Consider the following 22,495-nt stretch of genomic DNA (forward strand, 5'->3'; position numbering starts at 1 on the left):
GGTTCAGTGGTCCTACAGGCGGCCCTGGGGCTCGGCTCATTGTTCTCTGCGATCACCGGTCGCCTCTCCCCGCAGCCCTTATCGGAGTCGCCCTTGCCCTGCCATTTTAAATGCGCCCGAGCCCCTCCTCGCAAATTCATGGGATGAGCCCAGAGCCACCTGGTGCTTTGAGAGTTTTCCTCCCCCGCCCGTCCCTTTCCACGCCCACTCTCCAGCTGACGCCCAATCCCCAGGGACCGGGGAACCTGTCCGTGCCGCGCCAGCCCGGCACAGTCACTTGGAGGGGGAGGGGTGTATCTCCTTCCATTGGCTCTGGGTCACAACCAATGGCGCGGTGAGGGAAAAGTGCCGACAGGGAAAAGGAAAACCCTGAGACTGTGACGTAAGAAACCGAGAGGAACAACGGGTCGGGGAAATGGAATCCCGGGAAAAGGAAGACTAGCGCTCAGCAATAGGTGTGTGCAAAGAACGGAAACAGGGCGGGCAGGCAGGATGCCCTTCGGGCCGCGCAGGGTCGAGAGCTTCCAGAAGAGAAAAGACAGGCGGCCGCAGATTCGGAAAAGGCGATGCCGCGGGCGGGGGGAAGTGTAGAGAGGAAGAGCCCAAACAGGTGGCAAGATAGCTGTGGAGGGGTAAAAGGAACCCTGGACAGCGGAAGTTAGGAGGTGCCGTTTTGGTTGGGGGGGGTTGGGGGGGGTGTAAGAGAGAAGGCGAAGGAAGAGGCATTTGTGGGCCACCCGGAGGTTTTAAGCGATGGAGGACGTCGAACTAACAGTTTGGAGATGACGGTCTTCGTGCACCTGGAAGAGTACTGGGCGTAGAACAGGCTTTACAGGCGTAATGGGAGAGGGAAGACTTATTCTTATTTCGACCTGTTTTCTGCAGACTATAAACTTCTTTCTTATTTAAAGCAAAGACTCAGTTATCTGTCATCGGGAAGTCTTTACTTACGTTTCCAGAAACTCTTCCCAAAGAGAACCTGTTTTTCAAGAATGAGCAATTTTATTTAGCTAATTTCAGATAATTTTGTTTTGTTCCTCCTACCTCCTTGAATTAGTCACTATAGTATAAATGAAACCTGAATCTTAATTTGTACGGGCTATTACAATTCCATATTTGTATTCAATATGGGCAGGCAAACTTCACAAAACTTGTGCTTAAGACTATTGGCAGTTGCACAAGCACTGGTATTGTTCAAGATTTTGCAATGAGATTGAGTGATTCACTGAGGATCTTTTCAACTTGGTAAAGCTGCCAATTTCAGGAAGTTTGTGTGTCACAACCCTAAGCTAGTTTGCAGACTAGTTCTAGCAAAGTTCTTCTTACTCATGCTTACACTTCCTGAAACATGCCATTCAATTATCTATAGAAGAATCTGAAGTAGTCAACTTGAATATGCATGAAGAATAAGGATATTGCTTAATATTCTGCACAACGTAGTTCTGAAATACTGTTTCAGAACTATTTTAACTGTGAAAAAAATCTCACTGAATTATGTATGCTGGTTTCCTAAACACAAGGAAATGCAGAACTGAGAAGTTGTTTCTATCACTAGCTTGCATGCTGCCCTGACGCATGTACAGTGACTTTAGAAAAACACTGCAGAGGGCTTCTCATCCTCTTCCATAAGCATCTTATATGTTTAATCACTTAGGCAGTGATTAAAACAAATTACCCATGAACTTACTTTGCTTCTGCGTTTCTGTTTTTTTTTTTTTAAATGTGGATCTATTATTTGCAGGATTGTGGATGCTGTATTTTTGGAATTTAAGTCAGACTCTCTTATGTTTGATTTCTACCCTTAATCTGTTACTAAAACTGAAACATTGAATGTTGTTATCAGAAGTCCACCTTAGTAAACTATTGTTCAGTTAAGATTCTTTTTCCTGATACATATTTTTAACTGGAATATGATGCCTTTTGAGATCTCTCACTCTTCCCACCTGCCTTCCCTTCTTTTTCTTTCATTTGACAGGCCATCAAGGAAATCTTAAATGTATTCCCTCTTTCTGGTAAGTCTCTCAGAATATCTCTGCAACAATCAAGCCTCAATTCTGGTTGTATTTTTCTTATCTCCTCTGTTTTCCAAGATAATATTAATTATTTAAGAAATTATCTTGAATGAAAAAGGAGGCATACATCACACACACACACACACTCACTATAATTTGAAATCTAGACAGTCAACTATGAAGTATATAATTCTGAACAAGATGCCATAGTATACAAAGCATACAAAAATGTAGAATATGCTAAATATTTTCCAAATTAATTAAAATGAAAAAAATGATCAGCATCAAAAAGAACATGGGATTAACTTTGTTGATAAGTATTAGTCATTGTCCTACCTGTCTGCGGTGTCTGCTTAATTAACAAATGTATGTATGCATTTAATGGGCAAAGATTATTTGTTGCTAGGTAAAAATCTCAGAATTATATAGGCTACCTAAAAACCCACAAAACCATAGTTAAGCATTTTCTGTACTGATTTACACTTAAATTCAGTTGGCATTTAGTGAATACTGATACTGTGAAGGTAATGCCAGTTGGGCAAGGTAATGTTTCTCCTGGTCTTAAATAATCTTTCAATTTGATGTCTTGGTTTGAACCTCTAAGATTTAATTCATATTTTTCTAGAAGCAAGTCCCAGTGAACACATATGTACAACTGTGTTCTATTACACTGAAACAAATTAATCTCAGTGGTTTTAAAACGTTTAGTTTATTTTATTTAAGATTTGTATGATCTTAGAGCACAACTCTGGGTGGTTCACAATAACAAGAGGCTTGTAATCAATCTTTAACACAAAGTTCATTGTTGGTGATATATGATTTATCAGCTATTGAAAATCCAGAGTTCTGAATTCAGCTGAAATGCAGGACAGAGTGAAGAATATTGAGTTAAAGAGGAGATATCATCCAAGAGATCCTAACTGATAATATAGACAATGAAATAAGTCCTCAGTCTGTTAATATAACTTTATATTCATGCAGTAATTTCATATAATTCTCAGAGCACACATTACTGGATATTATGGGAAAATAGATTAGCCTTAAAACCTTTCCATGGACAATACTATGGGTAGGATCTTGACCTTGAAGTATAGTTTTATAGTCAACCTATTCTTATATAGTTATATTTATGAAAGCATAAATATAACTATATAAGCAGAGTGTGTTAGATAAGAAATTGCCTCCTACTTTTGTTTTGTTTGCAGTCTTCTGCTCCTTGTATTAAAAGCTGTAAAGATTTTTTTTTTTTGCCTGCTTTGTTCCAAGAAGGAAAAATTAATAGAGTGAACAGTATTCCACTGTACTGTACATCTGGACCAACTGTAGCAATGTGGCTTTTCTGATGGATGAATAATGAAGGTTGGCTGCTTTAAGTGTGAAATCAGGATTTAAATATATTTCTTGGAAAAACAGTCTCAAAATCAATATAAAAATCCTTGTTCTGATTGTAGATTGTACAGTGCTTTCATCAGATGTGATTTCTTGCTAAGGGCATATATACCACAAATATGTATACAAATATATAAGTGTGTGTGTGTGTGTGTGATGTTCTTTTAAGGGATATGACTATACAGACATCTGCATTCATGACTGAGGCATAAATAAATTAATTTAAATGTGTCTAAAAAATCTTTTCCTTCAGATCCAGATTATAGTTTGCAAAGGGGCCATGGCTGATCAGAGCCATGGTTGATAAAATTACTGTTCTATGTGCTACTTTTCAAAAATGTAAGCACTTTTCCATTTTCCTGATACTTGACCCACTGCAGTATCTGTGGTCCATTAAGAAGTCATATTCCATCAAGTGTTTTATTCTACCACAGCAGATCAAACTGGCAGCATCTTACTACTTCATCCCCAAAGAAGTTTCTACTGTATATTCAAAGTCATTAAGTGCTGGCTACCAGTGAATGCTGGGATTACTCTGTTGTCTTGTTTTTACAGTACACAATTCAGATCTCAGATTGTCATTACTAATGGGACAGGTTTACTCATACATTTTTTCCAGTCTATGTAAATTTATGTAGTATAATTATGAATTTGAAGGCAAAAGGAGAAGGGGATGGCAGAGGATGAGATGGTTAGATAGCATCACTGAAGCAATGAGCATGAAACTGAGCAAACTCAGGGAGGCAGGGAAGGACAGGAAGGCCTGGCGCAATATGGTTCATGGGGTCACGAAGAGTCGGACACAACTTAACGACTGAACAACAACAAATAATTATGAATATTTTTCCTGAACAGCTTGCATCTGAACACTGAACCAAAATATCAGTATCTTTGTATACTTACCACAAGAGAAATGTGGATTCATGCCCATTTCTGGTCATCTGTATAGATATGTGTGCAGTATTATGTTAGAAATTAGAAGCTGCTTGGGGGTGGGGGGAGGTAGGTTATATATTACCTCTCTGGATGTATGGACGTGTCATGAGCTGCAGTAAAGTATATCCAGTGCCTGTGCTGAGACTGAAATGCAGGGATCACAATTATGAGTAGGGCTAAGGAATTTCTGATGGCAATGTAGAATGGCAAAAAAACTTGAGAGCATTTATTTGAAAATGACACCTGTAAACTACAAGAAGCGAAGGAAAGAGATGAGTGCATTAGTATAGGCTGAGCTGTGACATGTACTTAAAAGAGTCACAGGTTAGCGTGAACTGAGGCAATAGACATGGAATTCACAGCATGGAAATATGCATTCAGCAGATGTGGAACACCCATGTTTAGCAAAAACCATAGCCAATATATTTTCAGACATAGTAACCCAAAAAGCTAGTTTGTGTGGCCATTGAAGGAAGCACATTTGTATTAAAATATATGTATTCATGCTGATCCATCTGTATATTACATGATGTATTTGTATGCATTCTATGTTAAGCTTCTTAAATCTGTTGGAAGTCAATGAACTTAGACACTTAAATGAAAAAAAAATTGCTGGATATATTTATGGTATATATTGCTAGGAAATGTATTGTCACCAAATAAAAGGGTAACTAATGTTTAAAACACTGTTGTATACTATTGCATCACAGAATATATTATATACATGCATTATATAGTACTGCATTACACTGCAGAATATATTGCATTGAGATACCTAACTCATTGTTTATTACATTTGTCTTGCTTTTCTGTAAAGAACCCCAAAGCAGTTGATGTGCTGCTCTTCCCACTATTTATCAGTGGCCTAATGCCTAGCCCAAGTTATTAAACACCTTTTGCAAGAAGGTATTGGCCAGTCATGCTCAAGGTAATCAACTGTAGCTGCAGTACTTACAAAAATATTTAGATTGTTCTTCAGGGGTTCTGTGCTTTTTACTAAAGACTGTCACCACTGTTTGTTTCACTTGCTGTGTGGTTGAATGTTTGTACTTTAACATTACTTGACTAATTATTTTTGCCTATTTACAGCTTCCAGTCATCTTAGGTTTCAGGATTCAATGAATACGGCTGTCAGACATTAATGTGAAATCCATATCCATAAGAAATTGCCTATACAGGTAGTCCTCATTTAGGGACTGCCTTGTTTAGCAACCGTTTAAAGTTACGATGATGATGAAAAATTAACTTTACAGTCAATCCTCACATTTACAACCTGTAAAGCAAAGGAAAGCTGAAGTAAGATCAGAAGCACAGTCATGGTTTCATTTAGCGACTGCTTCACTTAATGACCAAGTTGCCTGTCCCAATTGTGGTCGCTAAATGAGGACTATCTGTAGTTTGGTTGCCTTTATCTTACATACTTATTAGTCTCAACTCACCATTTTCTGACAGGCCATAGCACAAAATTAAGTCCTGCTTCCTACACAAATATTTATGTAGTATAATTTTGACTAATGGAGAAACAAGGTTTGGGGAAAGCTTTTGGCATCTTCTTACCCCGGTATATCTTTGAATATTTCTGGGTTTTTTACATAGTATCCAAATTGTTTTCCATTAATCAGGATCTGAATTTGGATGACACTGTTTGTGAAGGAGATTGGACATTAGTCTCATTTATCTCAGTTATCTCACCAATACTGTACTTGCCCAATGGAATTTAGGTGTTGTAATAATTTCAAGTTGACTTTAGTTTTTTCCCCAGTATGGTAAGTAAAACTGTTTTCAGTTCTTGAGACTTTCGCCTCTTAACTTGTAAGAAATTCTATAAGATTGAAGTTAGCCTTGCTGTCCTTCATCTGGAGATATAAAATATATGTTTTTTCCTGTATACTGTTCAGAGAAAATGAAAGTATTTTATTGTTCTAAGGTTCCTTAGGAGTATGTTTCCAAGTTTGTATTATAACATGACGTTTCTTGAAAGCTACAAAATCATACCAGATGCCATCTTAAACTGGAATCTGGATAGATAGGCTGTGCATATTAAAGTGATCCTTAAGATACAACAACTTTAGTATATGGTAGCACATACTTTGAAACTTAGGCTCAGATCAACAAAAAGTATCCTTTAATATAGGAAATCATAGATATTAACATAGATGCAAATCTTCACAGTATTTCTAGGTGTCAGATTTCATTAGTATTCAATTTGTGAGGAAATAACTGGATCCGTGTATACCTCTTAATAAATCTTAACTGACCTATTATTACTTGATTGTTGCCTGATTATTATTTCTTTGACTTGCCAAAGCTTGAATATCAGAGGTTCCAAAATCTCTAAGGCACAAAGCCAGGTGGTCCTGGCTTTATTATGTATGTTTTGGGTCAAATAAGTATTGTGGCACTTTAAAAAGTCAGGTGTTTTATTCCCTATTGATTCTGCAAGAATATTTCCAGCTTATTTGTTACTTATCAGGTTTTGTCTTAATGTATATTAAGCTGTAGCTGTTCACTTCTTTATAATAGCATAGGCTTGGAAACTGATAAAATTTGTATTTTGTGAAACCATCTTGAATAATCCTTGTTAGCCTTCACATTTTATGGGATACATAAGACTTTCCTGTAAAAATGTTGTAGGGATCAAAAAGGAGGAATTCTGCCAAACAGAATGTTTCAAAACACAACATTTCTGCTAAAAATAGTAAAAACAGAACAAAATAATCACCTAATATGGATAGATTAAATATATTCTGCATAGCAGCCAGTGAATAGTGAATATTCTTAATACTGGTTATAAACATCTTAGAATATATATTCAGGACATTATAATACAAATTCAAGAGAGCTTAAATCTCCTTTATCCAAATGTGTTATATTCATGCGTGATGTACAGAGCTTCTTTTTCCTGCTCTTCCAAAGTATGCTTGTGTTAAGATTTTAATTTGCGTGCTGATTGTTTGAATTTATTGTTTCAATTAATATAGATGTCCATCTCAAATTCATGAGTCTGGGCAGCTAACAGTTAAAAACACTATAAAACATATAACAATAGAAACAATACGCACATAATCAGAAGCCAAAGTAAAAATGCCATAGATTTTGTGCCATAGTGTTCTATATGAAGTATATACTCCTAGAATCATAGAAATGTTTAGGCCATTGTCCATTTCCCTTCTCAGTGCACCAATCCAAATTAAAGCATTCCTAGCAATTAGCTTCTGTTTTTGCTTAGTAAGTGAAGATGATCTCACCATCTTCCTGGGTAAGTCCATTGTCAAATTAATCTTGCTATTAAGAGTTTTTTACCCCTAAAATTCATCTGGAATTTACCTTCCTATAATTTAAAACTATTATTCTGTGACTTGAACTCTGAAATTATTGAGAGCAAGGCTTTTGCATGTATGATATTTCATGTATTTGAAGAATGCTATCATATCTCCCTTCAGTCATCATAAACATGCAGCTTCTTCAATTTTTCTTCATAGGTTATAGTTTCTAGTCCCTGATCATTCTTGTTGCACTTCTCTGAATATGTTCTAGTTTGTCTGAATCTTTCTTAGGTGTGGTACCCAGAAATGGACATGGTATTTGAGATGGGGTCTGATCAATGCAGAATAAAGTGGATCTGTGTGATGGATTTGTTTCTTTTGAAGGTTATTTCTGTCTTCTAGAGTATTAGCTATTCCACTCAATTTTGTGTTATCCAAAATGTGATTAGGATTTCCCCATCTCTTAGTCCAAATCATAACAGAAATATTTAAAAGTACTGGGCATAGGACTGAACTTTATTGTACTTCTTCAGTTTGATGAAGAACCATTGATGAACATTCTTTGAATATTTTATAGCAGTTATGTGTATCCTTTCATTGTACATCCAGTCCACACATACCTAGCTTATTAATCAGAATTCAGTGGATACTTTTTAAATGTTTTGCTGAAATAAATATATATTAAATCTATATTTTTTCCACAATTTATTTAGGAAGTTTCTTGATTAAAAAACAAGCTTGTTTTCAGCAAATATACACCTTTGATAATTACCACATGATTTTCAAGGTGCTTACAGTACATGCAGGAGAATTTCTCAAGTATTGATAACAGATTGGTTTGTAATTCCATGTAGCCTCCTTTTCTCCATTTTTGAAGATAGGAATGATGTTTGTGCTCTTCCAGTCATCTGGCACTTCCATCTATTGTATAGGTTTTCTCAAAGTTAATACGTAATTAGCCAAATAATCAGTCAATTCCTTCAATACTCATGTGGCCTGGAGATCTAAACAAAGTCAAGAGGTATTCCCAGACCATGTTTCTGAGTCCCAAACTTTAATCCTGTCCCTTCCTTCATCCTACTTTTCACAATTTCCTGGTGATTTACATACTTTTTTGTTGGAGAAGCCTAAAGCAAAATATAACTGGAATACCTTTAGCTGCTTTATTGCTTATTAGCATTTTGCTATTTGAGCATTCTTTTTTCTTTTACTCTGAACATATCTTAAAATCCTAAAGTTGTATATGGACCATGCAACAATTAAAATGGTCAGCTTCAACATTCAAAGCCTGAGTCACATAGCTATAGTAAATCTATGTATCAGTTTATATTAAAACAATGCTAACAACATATGTTTTCATGCAAAAGTAGAACTGAAAAAATGTATGGAAATTCTGCAGACCAGCTGCTCTTGAGTTAGATGGACCAATATTCTAATTTGATATAAGACTCCATCTTCAGTGTGTTACTCACTGAGTAAGTGCTTCTGATAATTGAAAAAGATATTTTAAATGTGCACTTGCCACTCTGCCAGTTTCAAATATAAAAAATTGTGAATCATGAACTAAACTCTGTAACAGAAAAATGACAGTAGATGGTAGGAATGACAACTAGCAGACATGGATTTTGGTGATTCAGACACAAGGTACCTGAAAGAAAATAAATGGTTATGATCTAACTGAAGTATTAATCTGGGCCTCCTGTCTCTTAACTTAGGTATCCTGTTTTCTGTTGAGCTGTAACTTCTGAAGGTAGAGTATCTTCCAATTAAACTCTTTAAAAATATTAACTCTTGCATTGTATAACTATAACTACATTCAAGCAACTCAAGGGAAAATATATTAAGGGGGCTCCCTTTCACTAATTTTAATTTGGGAGTAGTGGCACCTTGGCAATGCTTGTGCTTCTCTACTTCAGTTCATATGCTAATGGAATTTAACAAATATTTCATAGTCTTCGCAGTTCAGAGGGTGTATAGACTTCCCCCCCTCTCCTCAAAGTATGTTATATAAAGTGCTACATTCCAAGGATCTCTTGGGGGGGCATAGTGGAAAAAGAGGATGCCCTTCAGCATGTTGCCATTTGTGTTATGGAATTCAGTTAGGATATTTGGGCAAGAGCTGCCTCAGGGTCCCATGGTAATTTCTCATAGATTCAGGTCACCCTGCATCCTGTCTTGTAGTGTTTGTGCACATGCTGTACCCCTGAGGCAGTTGTCATGTAGCTTGGAAAGAGCACATCCAGGACCTTCTTTTCCTCAAAAAAAGAAAAAGAAAAAAGAAAAAAAAAGCCCTCCGAATTTAGTAGACTACAATCCCTATGACCTCAGCCACAATGGTATATGTATCGTTGGGAGATCAGATGGGGGAACCCCGAGGTACCCTTCACGGGAGAAATCGCCCTCACATGGTGAGACTTCCTGCGACTCTGCTACTGCAGACGGAATCCCAGAAACGGGCTCTCTGCTGAGGCGGAAAGTTCACGATTTGCGAGAGCTCCTTATTTGCAGGTGTTTTTCTTTTTTCTTTCCCAAACTTGATAACCGCCAAAGGAGCTTCCCTACTCGTGAAGGTCGGAAAACTTTTCCAAGCGCAGGGAGAGCAGCCGCAGCGGATCAAGCTGCTGGCCGAGGCGTGTTCTGCGTGGCCAGGTTAAGCTGCGGCTGCGTGAGGCCATGAGGGCTCTGGCAAATGCCGCCTTTCCCACCGGAGTTCTCGGGCACTGGCCCCGCGGGCAGGCAGATAAGGAAGGGCGCCGCCGCCGCCGCCTCAGTAGAGGCACGTTAAACTCGATCTCCTCTTTCCTCTCCTCGATGGGAGGGAGGGAGCGAGCGAGCGATGGGAGAGCGAAGAGCCGGTGTTGACTTGTCTGAGCGCTTGTGTCCCCAGCGCCCTGTCAACATTTGACGTCCCCTCCCCCACCACCCATCTTCCCTGCGTCCTCCTTTCCCGAGAGAGGATGGGAGGAGTTTCCTCTCGGACTGAAAAGGCCGCCGCGAGGGGGGGAGGTTAGTGACCTGACCCCTTCCCCCTCCGCTTTTTAGGAGGTCTGGATTCTTGCATAAATTATGCCAGCAGTTGATGACGTTAGGGGGCGGGGCCTGGGCAGTGCGCGCTCTTTCCTCCCTCCCGCTCGCCCACGGGAAGGAGGGTGGATAGTGGCGTCGGGGGCGCGCCTCGTGGCGGGCGGAGGGAGCCAGCGAGCGGACAGGCAGGGGGCGGTAGCAGCGGCAGCCGCCTGGCTGGCTGGTGTGTTGCTCGGCTTCTGCGGACGCGCTCGGGAACTATCGGATTAAACTTGAATCGAGTGAAATTACACAAAGGAGGGAAGCGGATCCGGGACCCGGTGGAAACCTCGAGGACCCTCAGTGACCCCCTCGCCGGCCCGGATCAGGGGTATCCGCCCGCCTCCCTTTGACCGCCCGGCCGAAACCAACTCCCGGTGCGTGTGCGCCTGTGTGGGTCTCTTCTCTCAGCGCTTGTTTGTTTGTTTGTTTGTGGGGGAGAGGCGCTCCCGGGCGCTCCCGGCTCCCCCCTTCACCCCTGCTCCGCTTTCGAGGACGGCGCCGAGCCCATCCTGACCCGGTGAGTGACCTCGCCTTGAGAATCGGGTCGAGCTGGAGGGCAACGGCGCACCGGCTCCGGAGCTGCTGCCCGGCTGGCCGGGCCCCACGGCAGGTCGGGGGAGGGGTAATGAGAGAAATGGAGCTGGTGTGTGCGTGCGCGGGTCCTCGCCCGGTTTCCGCCGGTGCCGCTCTGGTCCATGTGCATCCCCGGCCGAGGAGCTTTCCAGGATGTGGGGGCGGGGGGGAGGCGAGAGAAAGGAAGGAGGAGGAAGCCAGCACACCGGAGAGCGGGAGCCGGAGCGACTCCGGCGGCGCTCCTCTTTCTGACCTCTTCTCCCTTTCCCCCCGGTTCCTTCCTCGAGCGCAAGTTTGGAGGGCGATTAAAATAGGAGGAAAAGTTGGGCGAAAGTCTCCTTGAAGACGAGGGGAGAAGTGGGGCCGGCTGTGGAACCGAAGGGGGAGGCGGCGGGCTGAGGGACTCCGGGAACGCTCTCCCTCCGCCCTGCTGGCCATGCCGAGCGCTCCTGGCCCTGGCAGCACAACAAGCGCTAACAAAGTGCGGGGGCCGGCCCTCCCCGCCTCCTGCTAGCCTGACCCGGGGGCTCATCGCGGACACATGGAGCCGTTGGAGGCGGAGGGGAGAAGTGAAGGAGAGAAAGAGGAGAGGGAGCTGAAGGAAATGGAGGTGATGGTGGCGCGGGGGGGGAGAGGCACGAGGTTGCGCCGGGGTTATTTGTCTTCTCTGAAGAGGAACGGGGAGGTTGGCGGTGGGAGTGAAACGGGAGTCACACGCGGGGGACGGTACGGGGAGGGGTTCCCTACTGTTTCCTAACAACCCAAGAAGAAAACGGGGGGGGGGAGGGAGGGAGAGAAGAGAGAGAGACGCTGTCTAAGCGGGCTGGCGGCGGCGGCGGCGGCAGCAGCAGCAACAACAACATAATAGAGACTTAACCCCGCGGACCAAGTCTGCTTCCCTTTCTCTCTCCGTGTGTGTCTTTCTCTCCTCCCCCCCCCCCCCATCGCCACCTTTCGCCTGCGCGCTTCTGTCTCTTTCCCTGGTCGGGAGCGGGTCGCTGAGAAGGTCTCTCTGGTGTCCATAGTTTCCCCCCTCCCTTCCCGAAACCAAGGCCATTTTGAGGGTGAGCGGAAAAGGTGGTTTGAGGCCAGGCGGTCAGGGAGTGTGTGTGTTTAGGTTTGATTCAGCCGAGGAAACGGGGGTAGCCGGGGATTTCGTTTCTCCTCGGGCTGGGGTGGGTGGGTGCGTTTATGCTGGCACAGGGCTGGTGGAAGTGAGAAGCGGACGCTGGAGGGGTGGATGTTGGTGGGGGAGTTGATAAGGGGGTGGGGAGAGAGTGTTGTGAGTGGGTCTCGGGGAGAAGGAGCAGCCATCATTATACTGCATTCATTTTTTTTTCCTGATAGCATTGCATAAGGGGCACTCTCCTGGAGCGTTTGACACCCTCTTAAACTGGGAATGGGGGCAGTCCTGGGGGAGACATCAGGCTTATGGGACGGTCCAGTTAGGCAGTAAATTGGAGGAGTTTCTCCAAACCACTTTTGGATATTGCTCATGCTTGGTTGAAAGTAGTTTCTTTAACGAGACAATAGACAAAAGAAAAGTAGCAGGACACAGGGAGTTTCCTTTGAAATATTAAGAGAATGTTAGGTGCAACAGTCTACTCTTTCTAGTTTGCCTTTGTTTTTGTTTGGTGTGCTATTCAGCATGCTTTTAGTAGGCTTAGTTAAGTTTAAAAAAGCAGTGATTTTTTTTCCACCACTTGATCCTTGTATATTTCAGTTTGGAAAGTTAAAATCTCAAATCAGTAAGTGCCCCTGCCCTGCAAAAGAAATGTGTTCCTTACTTTTATTTCCTGTCTGTAACTCAGCCTTTTTAATTGGAGAAAATCTGTATGTATCATATATGCACAATAAATACAAGAATAAAAGTTGAATGAAATATTTCTCTTTTCTCACAGATCATCCACTGTAACGGAGACAAAAAATCATAGTGACTATGACCCTAGCAGCATGGGTAGCTGATTTATCCCAATTATAAATCCAGTTAGTTTGCAGTAATGTGTGAGTATTACTCATTTTAAAAAGCAGAGTTGTTAACTATTTTTGTAGAAGCCGAGATTCATAATTTTCCAGTTAGAATACTACATCTGTTGCTTGAAGTGTTCTTGTTTTACTGCTATACAGCAGAGGCTCTCAGTCTTTAACCTAAAATGGCAGCTTAATTTGACTAGGGCCCCCATTCATTGACAATGATAATAAAAAGGCTGAAAGCTAAATGTAGCTGAATACATTGTTTAGAATACATCTGAGAATTCTGCCTTCCTTTATAGGATGATGCAGAGACCACAACTTGCATCACGAGTATGAAAGTTCCCACCAAAATCTAATGCTAAATGTGGGATTGATTTATGAAAAACACATGGCTAATAATTGGTGGCAAGATAGTGTAGTGATCATGAAATAACATGTTCTGAAAAAGAAAAGGAGAAAAGAGCTCTTTCAAGCCCTATTTACTGGGTTTGAAGATGAGGGTTATATATGGCACATTCTTATGTGAAGTATGAAACAGGTGACTGTTACTCATTATATTTAAAAACAAAATTGCTTTTTTTTTGCTATCATTTTAGTAATTCCAAATATAACTTATTTTTGACAAATCTGTTCTTTTAAATGTAAGAAAACCAATAACTGGAAATTAACTATAGTTCTTACTGCAAGTGTCTGGTTTCAAAAAATATATTTTTTACTCTTCCTGAAATCGACATTTTTAAAACATGCTTCTTCTTATAGACATACAAGTACCATATTTTTTTTTAATATGTAAGTTTATGTTACTACTTGTAGGATCTTGGAGGATCCATTTTGTAAAGGTTATCAATTTCCTAAGTTTAATTAGAAATATTAGACAAGTTTTGGAAGCTCTTGCTATTGTGGGGAATGTTTTTATTGGTTACAAATGTATGATTGTTGTAGTAAGATACAGGGCATATTTAAGATCTGCATATTAAATTCAGTTTTCAAACTCAATGCATCACATCCAAATATTCTGTTCTGTGAGTGAAGGGATCCTTTAATCAACTCGTTTATAGCTAATAACTCACAATAACTTGACAATTTTATAACCTGTATTATTCTGAAACTCTTTCAAGGCAAGGAGGTTGTACTGATTGTTGATTATTGTCTTGTAGGTTGCTGGAAAATTCTAGCAGATTCAAACTGCGCTATTATAACATAAAAAGTTTATTATGTTAATTTTGTCTGACTCTGGAAGTAATGTAACAAGTTGAACAGCAACTCTTTTAGCTTTTGTAGAGAAAGAACCCTGCAGTTTCCCACAGTTCGCATTGCAGGTTTGGGAAAGTTGCAAGTTCTTCAGCTTCTAAATGTGAAATATTTCTTCACATACAGAAAACATATCCATTAGGAAAAAGCATGATGTTAGATACATGTTGCATGGTCAGAGATTCATAGATGTATAGTTAAATGCATCTTTTAGTTGCTGAAAGTTCAGGTGGAGGTAGATTCTTTGCTCTGACTTGAGGGCCATTCTAAGGTTTTCTGCAGCACAGGACAGGGAAATGCCCTTCTCCATTTTGAAACTGTATGGCATATCTTTACAGTTATGCTCAGTCTTTGAGCTTAGCATAATATTAGAAAAAAAACACAATACCTTTGCCTCTAAGAGACACAGTGATAGGCATGAATTTTGGCTGACTACTAAAGCTATCGGAATTTGAAGCTCTGTGGCATCAGTTGCTGGGGTGGGTGGCTTTTATAAGCTATTTCGGGGAGATGTGAAAAATTGAGATCAACAAAGCATTTTGTAGGGCTTTGCCTTCAGTTTCATTGATCTATGAACTTAGTCATTTCAGTGATGTTGGGTTGTGGAAACCTCATATCTGCCTCAATGTGGTTCTATATTTTATGTGGAAATTCCATTTGCCACATCTTGAGTAACCATGCAAATTATGCAAATCCTTAAACATCTGTATACAATGCACTCTAGAAGCCTTAGTTCAATAGGAGATTCCAGATGTGTGTGGGTGTTTTGAAATTGCAAATCAGATTTCATGTGCTGTTGAGGAAACAGAATTGTACCCACAACAAGCATGATTGCCACATAGTATGGAACTATCCTTGCTATGAAACATATCAGATACTCTCAACTTGTGAACTTCAGTTCACTGATATGTCTGGCAGTAATTTAATGTTTGAAGCAATTGGAAGAAGTACTCTGATCACATGCATTACCATCAGCCATATCTGAATGGTCAGTTTGCTTTTAGTTTATTTCAGGGAGATAGTCAACATTTTTTGAAAGAGCCATTATGTTTTAGAGAGAGCGATTTAGGGGCAAAAGAGGTATTGCATCCCAGAATTTTATTTCTTGGATAATCATACTGTATTAAGCAGTGATACTTTCTCATATTTGTCTATTACTACAAGATTCAGTAACAGACTACATACATTCAGCATATTCTTTTATCCTGGTGATCAGTGATTGGTATAATTACTAATATCTACAAATCAGTTTTCTGAATTAAATATTCTATAATTTGAAATACATTCCAAAATTCTTAAGCATATACAAACTGTTTAGTTTCTAGGTTTCAGTACTGTCTTTTTGATTCTGTAAATGTAAACTTAGGTAAATACTTTTTTAAAATTTAAACTGTTAAAAAGCATAAATTTGATCTTTTAAAATCCTAAATTAAGAATAAAGGCCAGATAGTATTCAGCATATAGTAAAATGGAAGTGGTTTGATTAATTTCTATAGGCTATGTCTGTATGATAAGATTTTTTAGAATGCTCATTTGGGTTTATTTTTTAATTCATTTTTTGAGCATTTACAGTTTTAATAACAACCATGTGAATTAGAATTCCTAATATTGTGGTAAACCAATTTGAAATTAGACTGAATCAGTTGAATTATGAAGCTGATGATACCAATATAATATTGTGTTATTGGCTCAGCCAAAATAAAGTGTTTGGCCTTATGAGATCCTTGAATTTATACCTAACTGAAAAAGAAAATTGCTAGTATTTCGAGCTTGTCTAATTGGCAAAGTTTCCTCTTTTAATTTTCCTGTATTCCAAGAAAAAGCATATGGTAGAGTAATGTGTACGTAGTTGGATCAATGTATTCTAGTCATGACTTATTCATGGCAATTAATTTGGCTGGTATAATGTACCCAAAAAACTAAAAAAAAACCTAATATATCTTCAGACAGAAGATGCAATCCTGAATAAGAAGAACAAGGGATTGAAATGAACACTGGGGAATATCAATACAGGAGGAAGTTGAAATACAGTCAGTGACAAAAAAAGTCAGTCCTCCTAGAGAGCCCATAGTCCTAAAACCTAAGTCCCAAAGTCAAGAAGACTGAACTTCAAATGAGAAGGGATAGGAAGATGAGAGACTGAGCAAAGAAAAACGCATTTGAATGTTCTATGAAACTTGTATTTATTCTACAATTTATTTTTCTATCTCAGAGAATGAATTTTCACAGTGGGTATACCTGTGATAGCATTTGGTGAGGTCTTCCTGAAGACATGGGAGAATATTCACTCTAACAAGTTTTGGTTGAACTTTTAAACTGTAAGCTTGTAAAAAAATTGATCTTAGTGCCAGAGATTTGAAAAAGAGAGGAAAGTGGTACACCTGTACAGAAATTTGGGAGTTTGAGTTTCTCTGTTTCACATAGCTCAGTTAGCAACATTTACACTTAAATTTTGGTTCAGTACATTTTTGTGGAGTGCATGGATTATGAACATTGTTCAGCAGTATGTAGATTTCTGTGGTACTTGTGCAGAAAGCAAGGAACAAATCCTTTGACATGTCAAAGAAAGCTGAAATTAATTTTAGAAAATAACATGACTATGAACTATGAACCCATCTATTAGGTGATATTAGATAATAGTAGAAGACAATAAAGATTGTCCAGGGTGTTAAAAGATGGCATCCTCGGCTCTATTACTAGAGTTTATAAATTTGGGAAGCTATGAATGTTTTGTTCTTGGAATTGGTAAAATGCTATTGTTGTTGTCCAAACGTAAACTCTTATTTGCGGTTAGTTTATGAACTTCTATGTTTATGCTGATGTTTGATCTTAGAATCATAAACTTGGAAGTGGCTGTTTGGTCATCAAATCCAACCGCTTCCTCACTGCAGGAATTGAGACTATAATATCTGTGACAGAAATCTATCCACTGTTTTTGAATACATCCAGTGAAGGAAAACTTGCTACCTTGAGTAATTGGTTCCTCCTAAATTTCAACTGGAATTTGCTTTCCCATAACAAGACATTGTTCTGTATTCTGCATTCTGGAATGATATAACAAATCTTGATCTTCCATGCGACGATAAAGTAGCTATAAAGTAGCTGTTATATGTTTCTTCAGTCGTAGTTTCTCAAGACTAAACATCCCCTCTACCTGTTCCCTTCTCATATAAAATTTCCAATTCCCTTATTATTGTTGCTCATCTCTGCAGCTTTTCAAATTTCTCTGAATTGTTTTTTAAATGTGGTTCCCATTATTGAAGACAGTACTTGAGTTAAGTTAAGCAGTGAGATATAATGAAACAGTTCTTGTGATTTGAAAATATACTTTTGTTGACACAGCCTAACATTTGTCTCTATTTTATTGTTATTTTCAGACCATTTTTTAACCTATCAAGAACATTTTCAATTTTATTTCTGTCTGCTAGATAGAATCTATCTTGCCCAGTTTTGTGTACTGCAAATTTGATTTACTTCACCTCTTAATGCAAGTCATTAATGAAAGTATTGGAAGAATATGTTGCACTGATTGAAAGACTATGATATCCCACTCAATACTTCAGTTTATGAAGAACAGTTGATTGGCACTACTTGAGTATGGTTTTCAAGCCGGTTGTGCTTCCACCTACTAAACATGCTATCTAACCCATAGTTAAGTAGCTTGCTAATCAGAATATCAAAGTATTTTGTCAGATACTTTGCTGAGTCAAGATTCATCTGCAGCATTCCCACAGTCTTCTAAGGAATCCAAAATAAGATTAATCTGATGATATATGTTCTTACAAATTTATGCTGACTTCTGGTAATTGCTGGTTATAGATCAATCATTTTAGGATCTGCTGTACAATCTTCCTAAATACTGATGTCAGACTGACTGGTCTGTAGTATTCTGAACCTTCCTTTTCTTTCTTTTTGTAGGCAGGACCACATTTGTTATCCTCCAGTACATTATGCAAGATTTCTCTGAGATAATGGATAGACGGCCAGCCCTCCCTCCCTTACTTATTTATTTATTAATAATATTTATATGTCAGAGGCTATGAGTGACTAATGATCAGAAACATCATAGAAAGAAGCCCTCAATAAAAATAAACTCAAAATAAAAAAAAAATAAAAATAAAAATCTTAACAGTATTATAAGGGATTAAAAAAACAAACCAAAGTCATGTGTTTGCCAGTGCACCCCAACATTCAAAGCATGCCTTTTTCCTGGGCTAGATGGAAAAGGCAGCTTTTGTGAAACTCAGGATGAAAGAGGTAGACTGTGTCTCAGTAGGAAAAAGTTCCAAAGCATGGGGACAGTGATTGAAAATGCCCATTTTCTATTTCCCAACAAATGGCATTCTCAGATATATGGGGCCTGGATGGAGTTGACCCTGTCCAATCTGATTGAATGGGCAGATGAATATGGAAAAAACAGTTACTCAGATAAACCAGTCAGGAGCCAAATTGATCATTAAAGGTGACAAGCAGCACCTTGAATCGCACCTGGAACCCAAGTGGTAGCCAGTGATGCTACCTTAGAATCATTTGATCCATAATGTCAAGCCACTTTGTCTTGTAGAGATTTAGTTTCAGTCTGTACTGATAGAACATATATCCCCTTTTCAGGGAAGACTTTCTGATAGTGGCCTTCTGGCCTTTCTGATAGTTAAAAAAAAAAAAAAGCAGGTATAGAATATATTTTTTATTATTATTTTAATCGAGCAAAAGGTTCTGTGTTAAAGTATGATAGAAACAAGTATATAAAATCACATGAAGAATCCTAAGCATGCTTTATTATAAAGAGGATATAAACTTATCTGTTGTAAGATTTATTAAACCATCTGCTAAATGAAGAATGATGTTTTCAGGCCTACTAATTATATGTATATGTATGGAAACTTAACTGACTAAAATTACTTAATAGTTTTTAAAATTGTGTAAGAGTTCTTGTCGGTAAATTTTTTGTATTTTTCTTCAAATGTCCTCTCTACTATACTTACATCAAGTTTTCCCTTTTGCTGCAGAGCCCCATTGATATGCACAACTAATTTTAATTGGCAGTCTGTAGGGAATTGGTTTGCTCATAATATATCAGAGTGAATCATCACCTAACAGTGACATTATTCATCACTGAATAGCAGCACATTCTTAAAGCTCATATCTGTGGTCAGGTCTCTCTATCATAGCAATCCTATTTCTTATAGAAAATTACCTTGAAGTAGGCCATTGGGTTAGATCACTTTGAATTTCTTTAAAAAACTTCATATACTTTGGAAAAATATATAAACAGACACAAATAGAAAATAGAAAACAGATAAAAAGTATGAAACAATAAAACACAAATAAACAAGGGAACTAAAAATGTCAGGAAGGTTATAGTTTTCTGGTATATCATTAGTAAATTATGAAAATTGAATATACTGCTTTAAATAACTAAAAATCATGATTTAGCTATAAGCAAAAGTAAATGTCAAGAACCATGGTCAACACAGTATACATCACCACACAAAATTATAAACTACAATGGATTGAGTCAAAACTGAAAGCCTGTTTGGCTTTATCCTGTAAAATTGAAGTATGGATTCTCTACGTAACCCCTTCCCCCCTCCCAAAAAATGGGTTGAAGTAAAAATCTATATATTAAGTTAGAGTCAGGAATTATTTCCACTTTGGATTAAATTCTGTGTCAGATTTATGTTTAAAGTGCAAAGTTATTTTGGACATTGAAGCATATTCCCACAACTTAGTTAACCATTCTTCCAAAGAGGGAATCAAATGACCTTTCCAATAAGGAGCATAAAATAACCTTGTGACAGTTAGCATATACAAAGCTAATTCAGTATATTTAGAGGGAATACATGGTTTAATAAAGTTTAATAAGAATATCATAGGTTGGAATGGGAATTCAACTTTTAAACTTTGTTTCATTCTAGTATGAATCATTTTCCAGAACTGTTGAGCTTTAGAACATTGCCACCAAATATGAAAAAATGATCTGACTTGCTCATTACATTTCCGAATTTTAGAGAAGAAATTATCCAGTTTCACAATTTATTTAAAGTAAATTTAATATTCTTTTTACACTGAAATTATCATTGTTGCATCTCTATTACCGCATTCAAATTCTGCATTCATTTGATCATGCAGGCTTTGCCTTGTTCAGATTCTGAGTTTATACTTCACCAATACAGTTTATAAAACAGGATAAATTACATGTTATAAGGTTTTCAAATTCAGTCAATTTTTTCTACAATTTTATCTACCCTTATTTCTGCAATTTTAGCGCTCTGTTCTGCAATTCTAATGCTGTGTAACTTATTTGAAGATAAAATGTCAGGTGAACTAGACTATTGTGAAGGAAGAGTCTCAAAAGTTTGTATCTTATTGGTAATTAAATCTTGCAATCTAAATGAGTTATTAAGTTTCCACTGAACAAATTTCTTAGTATTTTCCTCTTTATAAACATAGACATTTAATAGTGAAATGAGAAGGGAAAAATCTGGGCTTACTATTTTCCTATTTTGTACCGCACATCCAATATATTATTTATTATTGCATGATCTCTTATAAATTGCTTATTTCTGTTTGTATCAACCCAGATATATTTATGCAGACCATCTGGAAGTCTTGCCCCTTCCACAGAATTAGCTAGGCCATAAGGAGATATAATCCACTCTGAGACCCATGTTAAACAATTAGCATAGTAATACAGTTTAAAGTTCAGAACTGTTAATCCACTCTCTCTTTTGAATAATTTTTGATTTCCAGTGGGTTGTATAGAAGTGAAGACTTAATTTGGCTGTCTGCCCTGAGGTTTGCAGATTCCAGTATAAAATGTAGTATTCCCAACACTACAGAATTTCTATCATTTATGTTCTCAATAAAGAAATCATACCTCTTATCACGGCTAAACAAATGTAAATTTGGAGCTTAATAGATAGGCTAGTTTTTTATTTTAGCTATGTTTGCTTTGCAACACATTTATTCTATGTTTGTAATTAATGTGGTTGGTAAAACTCCATCTTATTTACCATATAACTTCATAAAAGCAAACGAGCTGGATACAGTTTACTTATTATCACCATTCTCTCTTCTTTGTCATGGAACCATGCTATACAATTTATGTATTAGTAAAATAATAAAATTTCATAGTGTTGTATCTTAATTTTGTATGAAGTTTCTTTTAATTCAGATTGAAGGAGAAACTTTTTAAAATGAATAAATTAGAGAACAATTCGTACAGAGAGATGTGCTGAATGTTTTAAAATTAGTTTTGAATGAACATGCCATAGTTTTGACTTATTTATTTACCAATTGTCTGACTTTAAAACTGAAGTATGGTTACATAATTGTAACATGGCTTACACTAATTATAAATATCTGAAAAAAAGTAAACTGTAGTTAAAAAAAAGTAGTCTTTACATCTGAGTAACCTACCTGTGAGGCACAGCCAATTTTAAATAAAAATTTAGGATGTTTGGGCAATTGTGTACAACTGTCATGTTTTGTTTATAGCAAACAAGTACATTCTTTGCATATAAGAAGTGCAACTTTCAAACTCTAGCATCTGAAATTAGGTAAGGACACTTCTCAGGAATATTTGGAGAGCCACTGCAAGCTTAAGTTGAGACAGAGCTAAGCTAGATGGATGAATAGTTCAACTTTATGTAAGACAGCTTCTTAAAAGTGCTTTTGCCTGCTGCATTTGTATGCAGGTTAACTTGATATAGGTACTAAATATAGCTAGGACCAATTTGTGAAACCTTTTTCTCACAAGGACTGTGTATGGCTATAATGTGCACAGTATTCAGATTGTTTGTTGACAAGGATGCACATGGAAAGATGATGTTAATTATACATTGCTGAATTTTCTGTCAGGTGTAATGTTAACTGGTTCTTAAATTATAGCAGTTTTCTTATAGTACATCTTCAGATTTTAATCTCTGAAAGACTCCAGTGTTTTCTTAAAAGTAGTCACTTGAAAATTTAATGTGTGAATCTTGGTGTTCAGACCTAATGGGAAGCCATTATTTCCTGTACTTA

At 38.1% G+C, this 22,495-nt stretch overlaps 1 protein-coding gene across 5 annotated transcripts in view; it reads left to right on the forward strand.

Annotated features, from left to right (window-relative positions):
• Positions 1 to 10,790: 10,790 nt before the first annotated feature.
• CHD7 (chromodomain helicase DNA binding protein 7) overlaps positions 10,791 to 22,495 on the forward strand; it is a 203,298-nt gene continuing 191,593 nt past the window's right edge. For 2 of the 5 annotated variants that reach the window (XM_088130937.1, XM_088130933.1), the window contains exons 1-2: positions 10,791 to 11,186; positions 13,144 to 13,246. The gene's annotated coding sequence lies outside the window, so the exon portion shown is untranslated. Of the gene's footprint in view, positions 11,187 to 11,642; positions 11,853 to 13,143; positions 13,247 to 22,495 lie in introns of those variants that run through there. The other 3 variants (XM_088130935.1, XM_088130934.1, XM_088130936.1) reach the window with 3 other exon arrangements.

This window comes from Python bivittatus, unplaced genomic scaffold (assembly GCF_059951505.1).
Source record: "Python bivittatus isolate LINGU-HERP-01145 unplaced genomic scaffold, Pbiv_v1 ctg000840_np1212, whole genome shotgun sequence".
In the NCBI taxonomy this organism is placed as follows: Eukaryota; Metazoa; Chordata; class Lepidosauria; order Squamata; family Pythonidae; genus Python; species Python bivittatus.